At 36.7% G+C, this 21,810-nt stretch overlaps 1 protein-coding gene across 20 annotated transcripts in view; it reads left to right on the top strand.

Annotated features, from left to right (window-relative positions):
• LOC121492782 (collagen alpha-2(I) chain-like) overlaps positions 1-21,810 on the top strand; it is a 105,247-nt gene that overhangs the window by 17,870 nt on the left and 65,567 nt on the right. For 8 of the 20 annotated variants that reach the window (XR_005988285.1, XR_005988280.1, XR_005988284.1 and 5 more), the window contains 3 exons: positions 9,604-9,744; positions 13,899-14,025; positions 16,943-17,094. The gene's annotated coding sequence lies outside the window, so the exon portion shown is untranslated. Of the gene's footprint in view, positions 1-6,085; positions 6,138-9,603; positions 9,745-13,381; positions 13,442-13,471; positions 13,533-13,898; positions 14,026-16,942; positions 17,095-21,810 lie in introns of those variants that run through there. The other 12 variants (XR_005988288.1, XR_005988287.1, XR_005988279.1 and 9 more) reach the window with 7 other exon arrangements.

Raw genomic sequence — 21,810 nt, 5'->3', positions numbered from 1 at the left:
ACCTAGTTGAAACTCATAAAGATTTTCTCTGTTTTCTTCTATAACTTTTGTAATTTGAAGCCTGAATTTAGATCTATGATACATTTTCAGTTAAGTTTTGCATATAGTGGTGCAAAATATGGATTGAAATTCCTTTTTTCTTTTATTAAAGTATGGTTATCCAATTGCTCCAGTATCATTCGTTGAAAAGACCAATTTTTCTCCACTAAATTGCCTTCACAACTTGTCAAACAATTGTCTATATGTGTGGATCTACTTCTGGAGTCTTTATTTTGTTCTATTGATCTTTTTTCTGTCTTGATAATATGATGTTTAACCATTAGAGTTTAATAATACATCTTGAAATCAGGTAGTACTAGCTTTCCAACTTCTTTTTCAAAGCTATTTGGGCTATTTTAGATACTCTGAGTTTCTGTATGTATTTTAGAACCAGCTTGTCACTTTCTACACTAAGTATACCAGGATTTTGGACCCCTTTAAAATTACAGGTCAATTTGGGGAATATCATTGTGTTAATAGTGAGTGTTCTTGTCCCATAAATAAGGGTCTCTGTTTATTTAGAAAATCTTTTAATTTTTGTCAGCAATGTTTTGTAGTTTCCAGTGTTTTAAAATTTTCATAGTTTTTTGGTCTGATTTATCCATAAATATATATATATATATATATGTATATATATACACACACAAAATCTTCAATTAAAGATTTTTATTTGGGGATCCCTGGGTGGCGCAGCGGTTTGGCGCCTGCCTTTGGCCCAGGGCGCGATCCTGGAGACCCGGGATCGAATCCCACGTCGGGCTCCCGGTGCATGGAGCCTGCTTCTCCCTCTGCCTATGTCTCTGCCTCTCTCTCTCTCTCTGTATGACTATCATAAATAAAATTAAAAAAAAAAATTTAAAAAAAAAATAAATAAAAAATAAAGATTTTTATTTGAGAGAGACACCGAGAGAGTGGGTGCAAGAGGGGGGAGGGGCACACAGCGAGGGAGAGAGAAATTCAAGCATACTCCTGCACTGAGCATGGAGCCTGATGTGTGGCTCAGTCCTAGGACTTGGAGATCATGATCTGAGCTGAAAGCAAGTCAGTCATTTAACTGACTGAGCCACTCAGGATCCCCTCGTATTTATATTTTTAATGATATTCGTTTATTTAACTGGTAATTGGCTAGCTGGTAAATACTGATCTGTTCTCAATTTCTATATTTTTGTTATATCAAAGATGTCACATAAATGGAATCATACAGTATGTAACCTTTTGAAAAAAAATTTATTCACTGAGTCTAATTCCTTGGAAATTCATACAAGTAACTATATGTGTCAATAGCTCATTTCTTTATATTGCTGAGTAGTATTCTGTGGTATAGATGCTTCAGCTTCTTTGCCAGTTGAAAGACATCTCAAGGGCAGCCCTGGTGGCTCAGCGGTTTAGCGCCGCCTTCAGCCCAGAGTCTGATTCTGGAGACGTAGGATCGAGTCCCACGTCTGGCTCCCTGCTTCCCTGGAGCCTGCTTCTCCCTCTGCCTGTGTCTCTGCTTCTCTCTCTTTCTCTCTGTCTGTCATGAATAAATAAATAAAATCTTTAAAAACAAAATGAAAGACATCTCGGTTGTTTCTACTTTTTGGTTGTTGCAAATAAAGTTCCTATAAACATTCTTGTGTAGGTATTTGTGTGAATGTAAATTTTCATTTCTCTGGGATAAATGCCCAGGAGTGTAATTACTAGGTCATAGGTCAGTTGTATGTTTAATTTTTTTGACTTTTATTTTTCTTTAAGATTTTATTTTTAAGTAATCTTCACACCTAAAATGGGGCTCTAACTTGCAACCCTGAGATCGAGAGTCACATGCTTGAGGTGCCTAGGTGGCTCAATCAGTTGAGACTTTGGCTTTTGATTTAGGCTCAGGTATATAATAAGCTCAGGTTCATGAGATTGAGCCCTGTGTTGGGCTCTGCACTGAAGAGATCCCGGAGATTCTCTCCTCCTTTTGCCCTTCTCCCTGCTCTCTCTCTCTTAAAAAAAAAAAAGTCACATGTTCTATTGACTGAGCCAGCCAGGTGCCCCACATGTTTAATTTTTTAAGAAACTGCTAAATTGCTTTCCAGAATGACTATATATCATTTTTACATTTCAACCAGTGATATCGGAGTCCTCCAGTTTCTTCACACTGACTGGCATTGTCACTATTTTTTACTTTAGCCATAGGTGTATTATAAAACTTCATTGTGATTTTAATTTATACATTCTTAAGGGCTAATGGAGTTTTTTTTTTTTTTTTTTTTTTTTTGCTAATGGAGTTTTTATGTACTTACTTGCCATCTGTCTATCCAATTAAGTTTCTGATCATGTCTTTTGTCCATTTCCTAACTGGATTGTTTATTTTGAGTTTTGAGAGTTCTCTCTATATTTTAGATACTTTGTCCTTTGTTGCTCATGTGGTTTGCAAATATACTCTCCCAGGCAGCAGCTTGGTTTTTGATCCTCTTAGCCACCTTTTTGCAGAACAAAAGTTTTTAATTTTGTTAAAGACCAATGTATCTTTTTTTCCTTCACAGATGATGCTTTTTGTGTCAAATCTAGACTTCTTTGCCTAGCTGGGATCCCAAAGATTTCCTTCTATGTTTTTAAAAAAAGTTTTATTTGGAGTTAATTTTTAACTTAGGAGATTTTTCTTTGGTTTGTTTGTTAATGCTTATGGATGTCTAATCGTTCTAGCACCACAGTTTGAAAAGGCTGTCTTTTCGCTTTTTAATTGCTTGCGCACCTTTGTCAAAAATCAGAGGAGCATATTTCTGTGAGTATATTTCTGGGTTCTCTATTCTGTTCCATTGTTCTGTGTGCCTATCCCGATGCCAATATCTCACAATCTTGATCACTTTCGCTGTAAAATGTCTTGAAATTGGGTAGACTGGTTCCTTCCATTAAAAAAAATCTTCCTTTTTTTTTCCAAAATATTTTAATTATTCCCATTCTTTTGCCTTTCCATATATATTTCTAGAGTAGTTTTGTCCTTTCATTTTTGTTTTTCTAGTTTCTTTATATTTCCGTTTTATTTTAGGATATTTTTGTCTGTATTACTAAACGTTTTGCTAGGATTTTGATAGAAATTATATTAAACTTCTATACTAATGTTGGGAGAATTGACATATTTAATCTGACTTTTTGTGTCCATCAACGTGTCTCTCCATTTTATTAGCTCTTAAATTTCTTTTATTGCCAGTTGGTTGTTTTAGGCATATACATCCTGTACCTATTTTACAACTAATATTTTATTTTTTTGAGTGAATATAAATTGTATTATATTTTAATCTCAGTGTCCATGTAGTCATTGCTCTGGTATATAGAAATGCGATTGATTTTTTAAGGTGTATTTTACATTCTATGACCTTGTTGGACTTTCTTATTAGTTACAGGAGCTCTTTTGTAGGGCCCTTGTGATTTTCTACATAAAAAATCTTATCTTTAAATAGAGACAGTTTTATTTCTTCCTTTTTTGACTGTATGCCTTTTATTTGTTTTCTAGTTTTACTGCAATAGCCAGAACCTATTGCATTATGTTGAATAAAATTGGTGAGAGTGGGATGCTTACCTTGCCCCTATTTGAGAAAGAAAGCGTTCAATCTTTAACCTTTAAGTGTGATAATAGTTGTGAGCTTTTATGGATGCTGTTTATGAAGTAGAGGAAGTTCTCCATTCTATTTTTTTTATATTTTGTTTTTATCATGAATGGTTTTTGAATTTTGCCAAAAGTTTAGTTACATCAATTGGTATGATCATGTGATTATTTTTTTAGTTTTGTATATTGTGAATTATATTGATTGATTTTTAAATGTTGAAGTAGACTTGGATCCCAGAAAACAATCCCATTTTGTGATAGTATAACTCTTCTTAGATATTGCTGAATCTACTTGTTAAAATTTTCACATTTTGGGGATCCCTGGGTGGCTCAGTGGTTTGGCGCCTGCCTTTGGCCCAGGGCCCGATCGTGGAGACCCGAGATCAAGTCCCGCATTGGGCTCCCGGCATGGAGCCTGCATCTCCCTCTGCCTGTGTGTCTCTGCCTCTGTCTCTGTCTCTGTCTCTCTCTCTCTGTGTGTGTCTATCATGAATAAATAAATAAATAAATAAATAAATAAATAAATAAATCTTTAAAAAAAGAAAATTTTCACATCTTTATTCATAAAAGATATTCATCTATAGTTTTCTTTTTTGTACTGTTTTTGTCTGGTTTTGGTATCAGGGTAATACTAGCTTCATAAAATAGATTTCTCTTGTGTTTGCTGGAAAAATTGGGTAGAATTGGTGTTAATTGTCCTTTCAATTTTTGGTAGAATTCTCCAGAACAATTCTCTGAGCTTGGAGATTTCTTTTTTTGAAGCTTTATAATTATGAATTCAATTTTTTAAATAGTTATAGGGCTATTCAACTATTTTATACTGGATAAGTTGTGGTAATCTGCATTTTCCCAGGAATTGATTGATTTCACCTCCATTGTCAAATTTGTGCATGTAGAGTTGTTTCTTTACTACCTTGTGATGTCTTCAGGGTCTGTAGTGATTTCCCTATTTTATTCCTGACATATCTGTTTGACCCTTTTGGTTTTTTTTTTTTTTAAGATTTTATTTATTCATGAGAGACACAGAGAGGCAGAGACATAGGCAGAGGAAGAAGCAGGCTCCCTGTGAGGAACCTGATGTGGGACTAGATCCCAGGACTCCGGGATCATGACCGGAGCCGAAGGCAGGCACTCAACCGCTGAGCCACCCAGGTGCCTGGTTTGACCCCTTTGGATTAAAGTTTAGTTATAGGTGAAATGAGAGGCTTTATCCAGTTAAGATCCTTTCTGTCTCTAAAGACCTACCACACTGTATGGAACTGTGATTCAGAACAACACATGCTTATTCTCATTTTAAGTGGAATATTTATTTCCAGCCTCCCTCTTATAAAGCACTGATGACATACTTAAGATTGGAATTCAAACTCTTACAATACCGTAGAAGCTGTTTAGAGTTTAGGTTTTTAAAAACTAGTAACAAAGAAGTGACAAAGAGTTAGAGAGTTGCTCTTTTAAAATCTGTTCTTTTACAAAATAATCTATTTTACAATTTCATAGGGAGGACTCAAACTTTCATTCCCAATAACTCTAAATTTGGGTTTTAACTGAAAGGATGTGAATAGTAAACTGTACTCCCTCAAACAGTTCACATTTCTTTTATCAACAAGCTTAAATCCTGCTGAAGGAAGGAAGTTGAATACAGGAAATAACTCATTTAATGACGTGATGCATTGAAAAAAAAAAAAAACTATCTCTACCATCAGGACCAGCATCACAGACATGGATCAAACCTGTATCTATGCAGCCATTAATAATGGATCAGAAATTTTGTGTAGTTCACTTCAATTAGCTGTATTATCAATTGCTTTCTCATTTTCTCCTGTATATATTTCTAGTGAGATTTATTGGCAATTTATGTGAGCCTTCTATAAAAATGCTTGCTATACTAAAATTTACATGCAAGAAGAAGTTCAGTTGTTGTGGCAGTGGTGGTGGTTGTGTTTCTATAACTATAGGATAATTGGCTAGATGTTGCGTTATCATGGAAGCAAGAGTAGGGAGCTTGGTGTCAAAGCTATCTGATCAATCTTTGTATTACAATTTATTAACTGTATGATTTGGGAAGTTACTCAAGCTCATTGAACTTTAATTTCCTTATGAATAGTAAGATTAGTAACAATTACCTTTCAATGTCATAAGAATTAGAAAAAGTTTAAATAAAGAGCCTACCATAGTGCCTGCCTGATAATAAACATCCAGCAAGTGGTGGGTATTATTATTGTTCTACAAGAAGAAAAAGAAATAAAATAAATAAAGATTTCAGTATTACTTTAAATATTGAACTGGAGTTTTAAATTTATTTATTTTTTTTTAAAATTTTATTTATTTATTTATGATAGTCACAGAGAGAGAGAGAGAGAGGCAGAGACATAGGCAGAGGGAGAAGCAGGCTCCATGCACCGGGAGCCCGACGTGGGACTCAATCCCAGGTCTCCAGGATCGCGCCCTGGGCCAAAGGCAAGCGCCAAACCACTGCGCCACCCAGGGATCCCTGGAGTTTTAAATTTAAATGACAGTCTAGCAGGTACTGTTTTAGTAACTCTTTGAATTTCTCAAAAAATATTTATGAAGACACAGTAAAGGATGAAAACTTATAGCAATGAAAACTAAGCTGGACAGCATTTTTTTCAGGTTATTTAAAGAGTAATCATATTTGATGGTCATGCTCATAATTTGTGACCAGTATGGGTGGGTAGTTTTGTTTTGTTTGTTCTTTATTCTCTTTCTTTCTGAAATGGAATAAACATATTTCCTTGAAAGTAGGTTAAGAAACTTGTCATCTGCTCCCTTCTCAAAAAAAAAAAAAAATGTTCTATGGTGATGGACAAAAAGTGGGGCAACTGTCTCTCTGTAACCCAGGAATTATTTTTTGAGCACCAAGAAGATGCTTCCTATTCTGACCCCAATCTCTTTCCTACTTAATTGGTACTCATCTTCATAGATCCATTTTGAAACTGTAATATTTATGTAACCATTTAGAAACAAGACAGGACATACGGAGTTTTGGTGATCCTGTTAGACGCTGTGCTACTGAGAACAATAGTGGCTCATTGTATACAAAGAAATATAATCCTGAAAGAAAATGAACTTATTCAGGGTAAATATTGGGAGAGCACTGGGTTTGGATTATGTGTATTCTGTGGGATGAGAGGGTCAAAGAAACTGGCAGTCTGGGTCTCAGAAGACTCTAACTCAGGTTTATTAGTTGAGAAGATTAAACCAGTACATTTGCATATCAAGTTGCCTCCCAGAAATAGCCTTTAAGAAGAGACTTCTATTAACTTCATATACTGAGGTATGACTATGGGCAAGTAAGACTCTGACAGTTGGCATTTATAAGGGCTGGATAAAAATCTTTCTTATTCAATGGAATTAAAGAGGGAAAAAGCTAACATGTGCTTTTTTTTTTTTTAAGAAAGATTTTATTTATAATTTGAGAGAGAGAGAGAGAGAGGCAAAGCACAAGCCTTGGAAGGGGCAGAGGGAGAGGGACAAGTAGACTCCCCACTAAACAAGGAGCCTGATGCAGGGCTCGATCCCAGGACCCCAGGATCATGACCTGAGCTGAAGGCAGATGCTTAACTGAATGAACTCACCCAGATGCTTCTTAACATGTGCTTTTAAAAGAAAAAGGAAGACAAGAAGAAGTAATTTTTTTTTTACCTCAAAATTCAGAAGGATTGTGTATTTTGAAATGATTTACTACTAGAACCAGGAGAATGTTTTGGGAAACTTTCTGGTAAAATTATTAAAATGACAGAAAAGATGTCTTTGTGAAGTTGCAACATAAATCTGAAGAAGAGAATACAAATTAGTTTAAAGAGATAGCAGTATAGGGATCCCTGGGTGGCGCAGCGGTTTGGCGCCTGCCTTTGGCCCAGGGCGCGATCCTGGAGACCCGGGATCGAATCCCACGTTGGACTCCCGGTGCATGGAGCCTGTTTCTCCCTCTGCCTGTGTCCTGCCCCTCTCTCTCTCTCTGTGACTATCATAAGTAAATAAAAAAAAAAAATTAAAAAAAAAGAGAGATAGCAGTATAAAATGTGCTGGAAATATGTGATAAACATAAAATCATCTGCCTGAGATGAGGAAATTGTCGAGAAAATGAGAAATCCAGTAGAATTAAAATCAATAATGTAGTCAACAAAAGTAGACTTGATTTAACAGGAAATTTAATCAATGATATAAAAGAATGTCTTGAAAAAATTTTCCTAGAATGTAAAGGCAGAAAAAAAACTATGAAAGAAAAGATGATAGGTACAAAGGATAGAGAACAATGATCCATACTAAAATAATAGGTTTTCAGGATGTGAGGGTGATCTGGCTGCAACATCTGTCACCTCACTGATCACCAAGGTTGGTTTGGCTGATCTGGCTGGCTAAGCAGGTGTCCTGGTCCTCCCTCACTGCTCCGTGTGTTCACCCTTCTGAAAGTTGTGTGCTCAGTCTAACACTAGGACCTTCCATGATAGAGGGCAATTTTTTGGTCATGGGTATAGGAGTAGCTGTGTTTTCCCACTAGAACTTCCAACAAACTCTTGAGGTCTATTTGTAGGAGAATGTGGGTGGTCAAGCTTCCAAGACTCCAGACACATCCAGATGATTGTGTATGGCAGTCTGCCTCTTTAAAAATAAGAAAAAATAAAAAAAAAAACCACATAGGTTTTCAGAGTTTTAAATCAGAGAAGTATTTATCAAAGATTAAAATTGGAAAAAACAACCAACCAATCAACCAACCAATGCTTTTCTGAGCACAAAAAGAGACATCCTAATGCTTATTGGTTTTTAAGACTTACCAGGTGGGATGCCTGGGTGGTTCAGCAGTGGAGCCTATGCCTTTGGCTCAGAGCATGATCCTTGGTATGGGGAATGAGTCCCATATCAGGCTCCCTGTGAGGAGCCTACTTCTGTCTCTGCCTGTGTCTCTGCCTCTCTCTCTGTGTATCTCTCATGAATAAATAAATAAAATTTAAAAAAAAATAAAAGACTTACCATGTGGGTGCCTGGGTGGCCAATCAGTTAAGTGTCCAACTCTTGATTTCAGCTCAGGTCATGATCTCATGGTCTTGAGATCAAGCCGTGTGTGGGACCCCACACTGGGTTTGGAGCCTGCTTAAGATTCTCTCCCTCTCCTTCTGCTCCTCTCCCTCTCTAAAAAAAATAAAATAAAATACTTACCATGTTACAAAGAAAATTAATGGAGAGAGGAGCATATCTTAGCAAAAATTTCCATTTTAAGGATAATGCAAAATAATTTTTAAAAATTTTAGATATAATCATTTTGAAATAAAACATGTTACTTTTAAAACAAAAGTCAGCAGATTTGAGAATTTTCTTTCAGAGTAGTAAATATCAGTTTATAAGGTTATCTTGTCTACAGAATTTTGAATGTATAAAACTGTTGTTCAAGAATTCTAAATCCACTCAAGTTTTTGTTTATCTGCAAAGGCGACACAAGGACACACACACACGTACACACACACACACACACACATATATAAAATGGCTCAGAAAACACACTATCTAAATGCTTTTTATTTTAGAAAACCTACACAAAGACATATTTCAGATGACTGTGAGGTTAATCAAAATGTTAATCACATGTTGAAGTGTTTATACATACACATACACACACACATATGGACTTATAGGGTACGTTGAAATAATTCAAACATAAAAGTAAGCGCATTAGGGTTCTCTAGAGAAACAAAGCCAATTGAAGATTATATATATAATAATATATTTAATGAAAAACTGGTTGTGCAATTATGAAGGCAGAGGAGTCCTAAGATCTGTAGTCAGTAAGCTGGAGATCCAGGAGAGCCATGGTATAGTTTCAGTCTACTACATCTAAAGACCTGAGAAATAGGAGGGCTGATGCTGTAAGTGCTAGTCCAGTCCTAACATAGGAGATGACTGATATCCCAACTTGAAGACAGCCAGGCAATGAGAATAAATTCTCCCTTAATCGATCTTTTTCTTTTATTCAGGTCTTCAGTGGATTGGATGAGGCTCACCTGCATCGGTGAGGGCACTCTGGTTTACTTACTCTACTGAATCAAATGTTAATTTCATCCAGAAACACCCATTCCAGACCCACCTATGATAGTGCTCCTCAAACACATCATCATGTGAGTACTTTGTGATCTAGTCACGTTAACCCATAAAATTAACCATCATGCTAGATTGTAATACTTTGTTGTGGGTTTGGTTATAAAAAGTGAATGCAGATGTCAGAAATTGTTCTTTGAAAAGAATAATGTTAAAATTATATATAAAACTAAGTCACAATAAAGTGGGCCTAAATGTCCAGATACTATGAATGAAGATAATGAATCACTGTGAAGAATGCTAACTGGGAGAAAGTAAGAAGATAGCATATTACGTTTTAAAAGTCTTACGTGAAAGTCAGCAAAAATTAGAAAAGAATAATTTTTAAATAGAGTAGCAATATAACTTAAACAGGACTGAAATCTTCCAAATCTGTAGAAGATAAAATCAACCCAAATAGCGATGACAGAAAACAGAGGAAGTGACATAAAAGCCTGCCAAAAGGAAGAAAAGAAAGCACAACCAAAGATAGTAAAATAAGATGAAACATATAAATTCTGATAATAAATTTAACTGGGTTATGCTTCCTAACTAAAATAGAGTCTTGGGGGATGTCTGGGTGGCTCAGCAGTTGAGCATCTGCCTTTGGTTCAGGGCATGATCCTCATCTGGGGATTGAGTCCCACACTGGGCTTCCTGAAGGAAGCCTGCTTCTCTCTGTCTGTGTCTCGGCCTCTCTCTCTATGTCTCTCATGAATAAATAAATAAAATCTAAAAAAAATAATTAAAAAAATAAAACAAAGTTTTGTCAAATAAAGAGGTTTAGAAACAGTATCTCTGGGCTATTTTCAAGGGGCACTTCTAAAAAAACCCTAAATTTTAAATATAAGAGATTGAACAAAGATTCATAAGGTAAATTGAAAAAAGAGATGTGATTAATGATTTCAAACAAAATACATGTTAAGGGTTAAAATATTAAAAGGCTACAAAAACAAAACAAAACAAAACAAAACAAAACAAAAAGGCTACAGAGGTAATTTCTCTCATGCACACAACATTACACAATCAAGTTATAACAATCAAATTTTTATGCACTGAGTAAAATAGTATTCAACATATGGAGCAAAAAACCATTAGGAGGAAAAAAGAAATGAACACAATCCTATAGTTGCAGGAAAATTTAACATTCACATCTTGGGCTTTGAAGAACAGAGTGGGCATCTATTTTCTTCTGCTCCACATTACTTCTTTGGAGAACTGCCTCTGCCAACCCATCAGAATATTTTGGTGGGTTCGGGGCAAGAGGCTGCTGCATTGTGACTATACAGGACTGGGTGAGTTTAGCAGATGCTTGATGCCCCACTCAGATTTCTTTGGATCCCTTTTGACAAGTTTTGTGAGTCCATACCCAGCTTGTTTGTTAGCTGAGCTCCATAGAGGCTGGCATCTGGGTGCCGGGTCTGCTTTGGCCTGGTCTCTTTCCCTGAGGACAAACTTGGAGGTATAACTTAAACTCTGGAGCTCCCTTATTTGGCTTTGGGAATTGTAAGCTTCTTTCCCTTCCTCTTGGGCTGTGCCTACTCCTTTACCATTTTCTCCTAGAAGCTGGTCCTAATAAATCACTCTCAGTGGATTTCCTGACTCAAGATCTGCTCATGTGAAGCCTGACTAGAGATGGCAGGTGACCCAAATGGATCAATTAGGGTGGTTTGTCTTTCTAACCCAAGGATTGGCCCGAGATGGACAATTTACTGAAACTGGGTCAATCAGGATCTTTTATTTGGTCTTGGAATACTGCTGGGAAAAAGGAAGAATGTCTTTAGAAATCCCTGTGATTACAACGTGCTTGCACGACCACATAAATCTGGCTTTTCCAGGAGCTATGTCATTGCTGAATAGACAGAGCCTGAGTGAGAAATGAATTCAGGGAAACAAGACTAAGAGAATAAGAAAGACAGTACCAATTCCATCATTTGAACCCTGAGATCCAGCCTTTGCTGAAGAAGTTTGTACTTCGGAAATTTGAGTTGTATTATTTCACTAGTTCTTATAATGAATTGTCCTGTTTGAATTGGGTTTGTTATTTGCAATGAAAAGATCCCTAACAACGTAGCAGTTCAAGCAGGAAAAAATAGGTTTCAGAGAGTTTGAATAATAAAATTAATAATGGATTTGGAAATGAGATGTACTGTACTTCTTTTTAAAATAGTATATGGGGTGCCTGGGTGGCTCAGTTGGCTAAGCTTCTGACCCTTGATCTCAGCTCAGGTTTTGATCTTAGGGTTGTAAGTTCAAGCCCTGGGTTGGGCTCCACAGTAGGCATGGAGCCAACTTATAAAATAAAATTTAAAAAATAAAATAAAATAAGCAGTATACTAGCTAAAAAAACAACCTCATTTTATTCCTCAAAACATAAATTTCAAAGAACACATTCTTTTAAATGTAACATCTTAGAAATTAATTGTGAAAGGTTAAAGAAATACAAAGACTCATAGAGAAATTTAAAAATCTTTCTCCTGGGATGCTTGGGTGACTCAGTGGTTGAGTGTCTGCCTTTGCCTCAGGGTGTGATCCCCAGATCCTGGGATCAAGTCCTGCATCAGGCTCCCTGCAGGGAGCTTGCTTCTCCCTTTGCCTGTGTCTCTGCCTCTGTCTTTGTGTCTCTCATGAATAAACAAATAAAATCTTAAAAAAAACAAAATCTTTCTCCCATAACCTTAGGATAAAAAAGAGAATCTAAAGTTAATAAAAACGAAAATGTTAGTACTATGGGGATAATAATTTTAGAGACAATTCTCCATCTGACCCATATTTCTTTTTATTCCCCTTCATTGTTTCAACATTCAAGCATCTAGGCCAATCTGTACTCCTTGGCTCAGGAAAGGGATGTGACAGGGTAAAATGAAATAATAATTTATTTCTTATAGTTATGTAATGTGTCTTTTAAAAGTGTAGGGTCTTTAGGGAAATACTGTGATTTGGAGAAAATGTTTGAGCACTGGTGGTTGGATATTTTCTGCTACTCCACTGAATACAGAAAGATTCCTAAAGCTGGAAGGAGAGGACATCATCACTGGAAGTTCTGTATAGGGTCCTTGTATCCTGTCTTATTAACAGAACTTTAAGAAATGGCATCTGCCCAGAGAAGGAAAGACAGGCCACCTTAGAGTGGCGTCATGTCTCGTTGTCACCTAGTTTGGACTGATGATGTTCAAGCCCTGAGGAATAGACTTAATGAGGAACATCTCAGCTGGTGCCTATATGGATGGTCAACCCGAAGAGCAAATGTCCTGCCTTTCTATATAAACAACGTAAAAGGGGAGAAGGGAGGAGTCAGGCTCACCTTGACTGGCTCCTCGTGGAATGGGAACTTGATATAGATCTTGAGTTGATTTGTAGAAGAATAACATAAGTTTTATTCCTGATGCTTTTGAGTTTGTGACTAGCATTTAAAGTCACCACACTTTCTATTAACCCTTGTGGATATGGTCAAAGGAGCTTGGGTAAGCAGAACTTTGCTTAACTCCAATTCTCTCACCTCAAATGGAGACTTTGTTCATGTAACTGAGGTTCATTGAGCTAGTTTAACACTTTTTTAGAAATAGGCCAATTTCAACTTCAATTTTTTTGGCTTTTGTATTCAATTTAGTAACCACATTATAATAATATTTACAATATAATTTATAATATAATCTGGCTCCTTTTTTTTCTTTAAAGAATTTATTTATTTATTCATGAGAGACACAGAGAGAGAGAGAGGCAGACACAGGCAGAGGGAGAAGCAGGCTCCATGCAGGGAGCTCGACGTGGGACTCGATCCCGGGACCCCAGGATCACGCCTCGAGCAGAAGGCAGACAGGCTCAACTGGTAAGCCACCCAGAATTCCCTCCTTCTGTCTTTCTTTCTCTCTTTTCCCCAGGATCCAGAAGAACTTTCATTTTTCTGATGTAAAACTGTATGATGTGACTGACTTGCAAGGGTATTTATCATCTTGCTACAAAATTCTGTTTGGATGAAACAGTTGATATTACCCTGGTTCTTCTGTTTGTATTTCTTCTAACCCAGGAAAATAGTTACTTAGGGAAGACTAAGGTGGAAGTCCCGTGTCTCCAAAAGTAAAGAGAAAGGCACATTGATAATTCAAAAATGCAAATTCCCTTTTACTGAAATTATACATTGAAATGTGCAAATACACTTTATTGTGAATATATGTATTTTTATACTCCACTTTAGGTCCCACTCCTTCACTTGTGGTCTAGGCTGTGGTGGAGACATTAGACAACTTTATGTCCATGGATTTGGAGAATGTGCATATGTTCTGCTACTACATCTTAAAGATAGTTGAAGTATGAAATGTAAGGTGAGTTGAAGTTATGTTCCCATCTCCTTCCAGACTGTTTTTGGTTTGACAGCGGAAGCATTTGCTATATGGTACCTCCCTTCACACTATTTTAGTGAAAAATTTACCCCAAATTTGGCTTAAGGTCTTCTAAGTTTACTGAACTATTTCAAGTTTAAAAACAAAACTAACTGGGGCACCCAGGTGGCTCAGAGGTTGAGCGACTGCCTTTGGCTCAGGTTGTGACCCTGGTGTCCTGTGTTACAGGATGAGTCCCTCATCAGGCTCCCTATAGGGAGCCTGCTTCTCCCTCTGCCTGTGTCTCCGCCTCTCTTTGTGTGTCCCTTATGAATAAATAAAAAAATCTTAAAACAAAACAAAATAAAAAACCAACTATATTCATGGTTTTTTTTTGTTTTTGTTTTTAAAGGCTTTTATTTATTTATTCATGAGAGAGAGAGAGAGAGAGAGAGAGAGAGAGAGGCAGAGACACAGGCAGAGGGAGAAGTAGGCTCCATGCAGGGAACCTGATGCGAAACTCAATCCTGGGACTCAATCCTGGGACTTCATCCCGGGACTCCAGGATCAGGCCCTGGGCTGAAGGCAGGCGCTAAACCACTGAGCCACCCAGGGATCCCCTATTCATGGGTATGTTAATGAAAAGTTGGAAAGAAGCATATTAGGGGAAATTGAACCTGCCTCCTAAAGTCCTGAAAAATTTTCTCTTTAATTTTCTTGTTGCCCACAAAACAAAGAAATATTTTCCCCCCTGTAATTTCTCTGTGATATAGCAGAGTTTCCTTGTACTTTTGTTGCCACAAAAATGCATTAGTCCATTTCATCTCTTTTCCTCTTCCACAAACACTTGTGCCACTCTAAGCATTTTCTCCTCTTTTTAAACTACACAGGTACGTAGATGTTAGTATTGTCTCTTTTTAAGCTTGCTATAGTTAAGTGTATGCCAGGCTCAACCAGAGAAAATCTCATGGAACGGCCTTTTCAAGTAAGAAAACATATAACTGGCTGTATGCAATTCACGTTCACATGATTAGTAATGTAACCTTTTTTCCTGAAAAGAAGGAAGACTTCAAAACCAAATACTTTAAATTACATATAAATATATGTAATTTTTAATTATGTATTACAAATATATATGTAATTATATATATATAATTTGGATATATGGATATATCTGTGAATATATCATGGATATAGATAGAGCAACGAATATTTTGAAATAACATGTTTTAAAATTTTTTATTTAAGTTCAATTCAATTAACATATACTATATTAGTTTCAGAGGTAGAATTTAGTAATTCTTCAGTTGTATATGGCACCCAGTGGTCATTGCATCAAATGCCCTCTTTAATGCCCATCCCCCAGTTAGCCCACCGCCCCCTCCAGTAATCCTGTTTGTTTCCCAGAGTTAAGGGTCTCTTATGGTTTTCCTCCTTTCTGTTTTTATCTTATTTTATTTTTCTTTCCCTTCCCTGATGTTCATCTGTTTCTTAAATTTCACATATCAGTGAAATCATATGGTTCAAAATAACATTTTTAACATTTAACAATATAAATCTTCATCGAATTCTTTAAATTTTCTCATCTATTACATAAAAATGTTATCTATATGCTTCTCTGCTAGCTCTAAATTTCCCTTTTGAGCCTTAGTAAAGTAGAATTTGGTGGATTTTTAAAAAGCAGTTTGGGTCACAAACTTGCACATTTTTTTTCTGGGAAATAATCTATAACAATTAGCATGTCTATTCTTTAGAATTTTGAGTCATTCCAAACTGTGCATGATTCATTGCTTGTTCATTTTTAGTTCACTCTGGACAAAAAATTCACAAGATACAAGATGATGTCTAGGGAGACATCATCCTAGAATATATTTTAGTCTTCAAAGATTTGAGCTCTGTTTCCAATAATAAGAATATTATACATTAAAGATGAAGTAGAATTTTGTAGGAAAAGAATAGATGGGCTTTTAATCAACATAACTTGAAGTCTTTTTTTTTTTTAAGGTTTTATTTATTTATTCATGAGAGACACACAGAGAGAGGCAGAGACACAGGCAGAGGGAGAAGCAGGCTTCTTGCAGGGAGCCTGATGTGGGACTCGATCCCAGGATCCCGGGGTCATACCCTGGGCCAAAGCCAGATGCTCAACTGCTGAGCCATCAGGTGCCCCCACAATTTGAAGTCTTAACAGTGTATCTCAATGGGATACATACAGGCCACTTTTTTAAGTTAGGAAAGGATTTCTTTTTTACAAATTATTCATGATTTAAAACGATGAGACATATGATGAGTATCTTTCTGTATAAGAGCATAGATTAAGCGACTGATTCATGATAAGAAGGGAGACCTTTCAAATTGAACATCGACATGAAGCTGTGGCAACTAGAAAATTGTATCTTATTGTTAGTCTGAAGCCTTGCTCAGAAAGAACAACTTTATTCCTGATTTCCTCTCTGCCAGGTTTGTCTGCTACTATTTCGCAGATATCCATGGCTATTATATTTTTTCAACGACTTTTCTGTGGGGAAAGTGTGAGAAGCGAAGACACAACTCTTAGGGATTGAGAAGTAGCTAGGAACTATGATCCGTAGTGCAAATCTTTTGCAATAATGGGGATAGGTTAAAAAAAGGGAATGAACATTTATTGAGTTTTCTTACTGTGTACTTGGCATCATGCCAAATTGACACCAATATAATGTATGAAGCAATTCATGAAGACAGTTGCAGAACTACCCTTTGGTCCTTGTCTCTCAGTTAAATCTGTGCTCTCCTCGTGTCTCTCTTTCGATCCTTTGAAAATTGCAGTAATTTCTTTTTCTTCTCACTAGCCAAGATTTTTGTCCTATGTCCCCAGGTTAATTTCACTTCAAGTACAAAATTAAGTTATAATATCGTCCCAATGCCTTTTCGATCTAAACAGACTGCTGCCACATTACCCTTATCACACTCTTTTACTCCCTGTAAATGGAATGTACCAGACCATTTTCTCTGAGAACCTCTGGTTGAATTACAATCACACAAGCTGAAATGAATGCTGCCATCTCCTGGTACCTTTTGAAGAGATGAAATCTGGTAAGCAAAGACTTCGCACTTGGTTCTCATGCTATTTGCCACTAACTACACTCCTCAGACATGGCCCTTCATGTATTTATTCTCTGCTTGCTTAGAGTCATCCATGTTGGGGTGCTTATGGGAAAACAAAAAGATCTTGGATTGGGACATCTGTTCTCCTACTATGTTCAACCTGATGGAACTTGAAAACCTAATTGGCGACTCTATTTTACCATTTAATATGTATCAGGGATAGTACATGATGCTCCTGAAAAAGTGAAATTTTTGATGAGTACAAGATTTATGCTGTTTATGCTATACATAGAAGTTTGAGGTAGAAGCCATGACTTTAATTTGAAGCACTTGGCCATACCAAGCCAAAATTAACTGAAAATTTTCTTGCCATGTTACTATGCATATTTGCTTTAATTTTAATTGATACGATCAATTAATTAATTCATAAGATTAACTGATTACTGCAATGCTTGCAATAATGTAGTTGCTAGTAAATTATGCCATGCATATGAAAAATTTAAAAATTTTATCACTAGTTAATTCAAAATAAACCAACGCTGGTTCATTGGATTAAATTGCCACAGTGATTTTCAACATGTAAACAGTCTGGCTGAATTCCTAAAAATATGTCTGGAAAAAGTTAACACAAGGAACCACATTAATTCATTTTGACCTGTGAATTAAGAAAGCTCATTTATTTATTGACTGATGAAAAGTCTTTCAGTCCATGTTCCTTTTGTTCGTTTTGGGGAACAGTCAAAAGTAGCTTTATCAAAGGCACCTAAACCTTAAAAAAATTTATTTTTTAAAAAATGAACCTATTAAACAGTAACATAAAGAAATATGTATGTAAAATAACTATATTTTCCAAACTAATTTCTCCAAAACAACATTCAATGCACTGAATGACATTATTTTACATTTTTGCATGTCTCTTTAATGCCTGGCTTAATGAACATGACTGAATTTTCATATCTACTTTTACATTCAATCTGTTGAAATATGTTGTTTCTAAGGCACTTTTTGGTTTAGTTATTGTTGAATGCCTAATAACCACCACAAAGCCTAGCACATACTAAGCTCTGTAATGCTAATGAAATGAATAATTCCCAGCCTCTTCATTTGTAAAGGTTCCTGAATTCTTTATTTTTTTAAAGATTTTATTTATTCATTCATGAGAGACACACACACACAGAGAGAGAGAGAGAGAGAGAGAGGCAGAGACATAGGCAGAGGGAGAAGCAGGCTCCTTGTTGGGGAGCCTGATGCGGGACTTGATCCTAGGACCACCATGAGATCATGCCTTGAGCCAAAGGCAGACACTCAAGCACTGAGCCACCCAGGTGGCCCAAGGTGCCTGAATTCTTTACATTAATTTATAAAATTCTCTTTAAACTTATCAGTGGATATTGCCATTGCCATAAGCAGGGTCATACTCTTCAATTGTTACTGGTCACAGTGTGTTTTGGGGGTCAGCAGTACTGGTATCACTCAGGAACTTATGAGAAAGGCTGAATGTCAGACTCCACCCCAGACCTACAGAATCAGAAGCTGCATTTTAACAAGATGCCCCAAGCAATTCCTGTACCTGTTAGAGTCTGAGAAGTACTGCTTTGAAGCATCTTTGCTGCCATTATCATTTCTGTGTGGCTATAGAATTCATTCTTCCATAGCTTGCTGTTTTCCTAAATAAAATTCTTTTATGACTAGACTTTGCACTACTTTCTAATTGAGTGTATGCAAAATAAGTTTTCACATCTTTGTTTCTTTTCTAAGGGTGGTCAACCTTAGAAACTGTGAATTCCTACTGCTGAGCTGTGAGTCAGGGGGCTTTCTATAAGGGAAACTCCCTTCTAGGACCATCTGATTAAAATTTTTAAATGATTGGACCAGTGGGTGGCTATGAAGATATTGCTGCTTATGTAGTTTTCTTCCATAAAAGAATGTTTGTTTAGTATGGTATAGACCTGGCACAAATTTAAGGGAAGACTTCCTGCTTCAAATTATTTTAACAGCTCTTGAAGGAGAAAGTAATTATCACAAGTCATTTAGGTCTTTTCCTTTTTCTTTAGGCTTTCTTCCCTGGCTGAGATTGGCTATGGGTAAATTTATGGAGGGGGTTGGGCCACCAATTTGTAACTTACTTGCTTTTCACTTAATTAACTCAACAACTTAGTTTTTATTAGAAAGGCAACTTTGGCTGATTTTTTTTTTTTTTAAGATTTTACTTATTTGTTCATGAGAGACACAAAAAGAAAGGCAGAGACATAGGCAGAGGGAAAAGCAGGCTCCCTGCGGGAAGCTGGATGTGGGACTCAACCCCAGACTCTAGGATCACATCCTGGAAGGCAGATGCTCAACCACTGAGCCACCCAGGTGCCCAACTTCATCTGATTTTAACCTGCCTAAAGTTACTAAGATTTTTAGTATAGTAAAGCACTTACAGTAGTTGTTCTTTTACTTTTCAATGTAATGAGATGCTTCTCTTAAGTATATACATTTAAAGTCAGCTCCAGTAGACAAAGTAGGCTGTACCAGTGCCAGCTGCAGTTTGCCTGGGGCCAGGCCATCTTTTTCCTGAGAAGAGGTCTGTATGCAAGTCTGGAAACCTGTGGCAAGAGAAAGAAAACATATTTAGGAAAAATGAACTGCTAACACATGTGCAGGTCTTGTCCTGGTACTTAATCACTCTTTGTAGAAATGATCCGTGTACTAGTAGGTGGTTAAGGATCCTGGAAAGAGCCTTGGACTTTAGAGTCAGACAGATCCAAGCCTGGTGGGACATCGTGGGTCTTCTCAGAAAAAAAAAAAAAATTTAAGTTAACAGTGGTAGGTTTGAGCTGTGATTTAATGGTGTTAAAAAACAAAATTTAGGGATCCCTGGGTGGCGCAGCAGTTTGGCGCCTGCCTTTGGCCCAGGGCGCGATCCTGGAGACCCAGGATCGAATCCCACATCAGGCTCCCGGTGCATGGAGCCTGCTTCTCCCTCTGCCTATGTCTCTGCCTCTCTCTCTCTCTCTCTCTCTCTCTCTCTCTGTGACTATCATAAATAAATAAAAAAAATTAAGACAAAAACAAAAACAAAAACAAAATTTAGAGATGCCTGGGCGGCTCAGTGGTTGAGCATCTGCCTTTGGCTCAGGGCATGGTCCTGGAGACCCAGGATCTAATTCCGGATCGAGCTCCCTGAAAAAAACAAAATTCAGTCGAGTAAATTTGAAGTCTAATTGGCTTTATTAAATAATATGTGAATTGGGCAGCATCCCCTCTAGGAGGTAGAGGGGAAGTTCTGGAAGGAGTTGTACAAAATGGAAGATTTTTAATAGAAAAAAGGTGTGGCAAGAAAATTCCTAGCAGAAGAAAAGGATTGTCTTGCAAGTGCTCAATGTAGGTGAGCACATGAATGAAATAGTGTCTAGGTGCTTGCTAACAGTTCAGGCACCACCCACTCATGTTTTCTCACTTAATCCTGGCAATACCCTTATGATGCAGCAATAATTAACTCAATTGTTCCAGACAATGTTCTAGACTCTTTACGTGTATTAACTCATCTGTTGCTTGTAACAATTGTTTGATTCTTGAAAATAGGTATTACTGTTATAATTTTCATTCACATATAAGGAAATTAAAGCACAAAAGTTGCCCAAGCAATGTTCGTAGAGAATCAATTTCTACTGATTGATTTTGAACCAGACAGTTTGACTCCAATGTCTGTGCTCTCAACTACCATGATAAAGTTGTTCATCAATTTTCCCATTTTGTGAGTGAGCAAGTTGAGTGTGAGTTTCGTTAGAATCACACATCTATAAATTGCTAAAGCAGGGAATTGAGTGTGAGTTGCCCACCTATAGGCTAGGGTTCTTTCCATTACAGCACATTTCTAGACATTTCATTATGACCCCAGAGGCAGAGATTTCCAAGAAGAACCTATTTAAATCTCCATTGCCAAAAAGGCCAAGAAGATTCATCATCTGTAGCATAGTCAAAGCAAAATAAAGCTTTCCTGCATTTCAACAAAGCCCCTGTTATGTATAAATCTGTAATATTCTTTGTGGCTCAAGTCAACACATTTTTTAAAAAAAATATAGAAAGATGTTGTAGAAAGTCCAAGAACTACCTGGAAAAAGGATGATGGAATTGCTGTGTATGGGCATCTTAGCAAATGAGGGTGCTTCAGTCTAGGAGAACAAACCTGACCATGTATAACATTTAAGAATTACAAAATGTACGACCAACTTTTAAAACAAATGACAAAATACTATTGAAGCTTGAATAATTTAAGTCTTGAGAGTTTAGTCTAAATAAAAAGTTTCAGGTATTGGATTATTCTACACTAATAGAAGTAACTAGACCAATTGGGATAAATACATGAATGTGTTTTTAAAGGTTTGATCAGTTAAGAGACACATATCCCTAATGTGTAATTGAGGACATTTGGCATTATTATTTATCTCTTATCCTTGAGATAGACATCCAAGAGCTTGGTGGCAGGAACCAGAGAGGCCTAGGTTTGAGTCTTAGTTCTGCCTCTTGTTATATGACCCTGGGCAAAATTCTTAACCTCTTAGTTCATCAGTTTTCTCATCTGTACAATGGGACACTGGTGATCCTCACTTTGAATTAATTTTGAATTGAATTAAACTCATTGAATTTAAACACATGAAAAGTGTAAAAAACAGAGATTGGTACATTGACCGGGCTCAGTGATTGTTGGCTAACATT

This window comes from Vulpes lagopus, chromosome 6 (genome assembly GCF_018345385.1).
Source record: "Vulpes lagopus strain Blue_001 chromosome 6, ASM1834538v1, whole genome shotgun sequence".
Classification (NCBI taxonomy): Eukaryota; Metazoa; Chordata; class Mammalia; order Carnivora; family Canidae; genus Vulpes; species Vulpes lagopus.
This window is presented reverse-complemented; position numbering and strand designations above follow the sequence as displayed.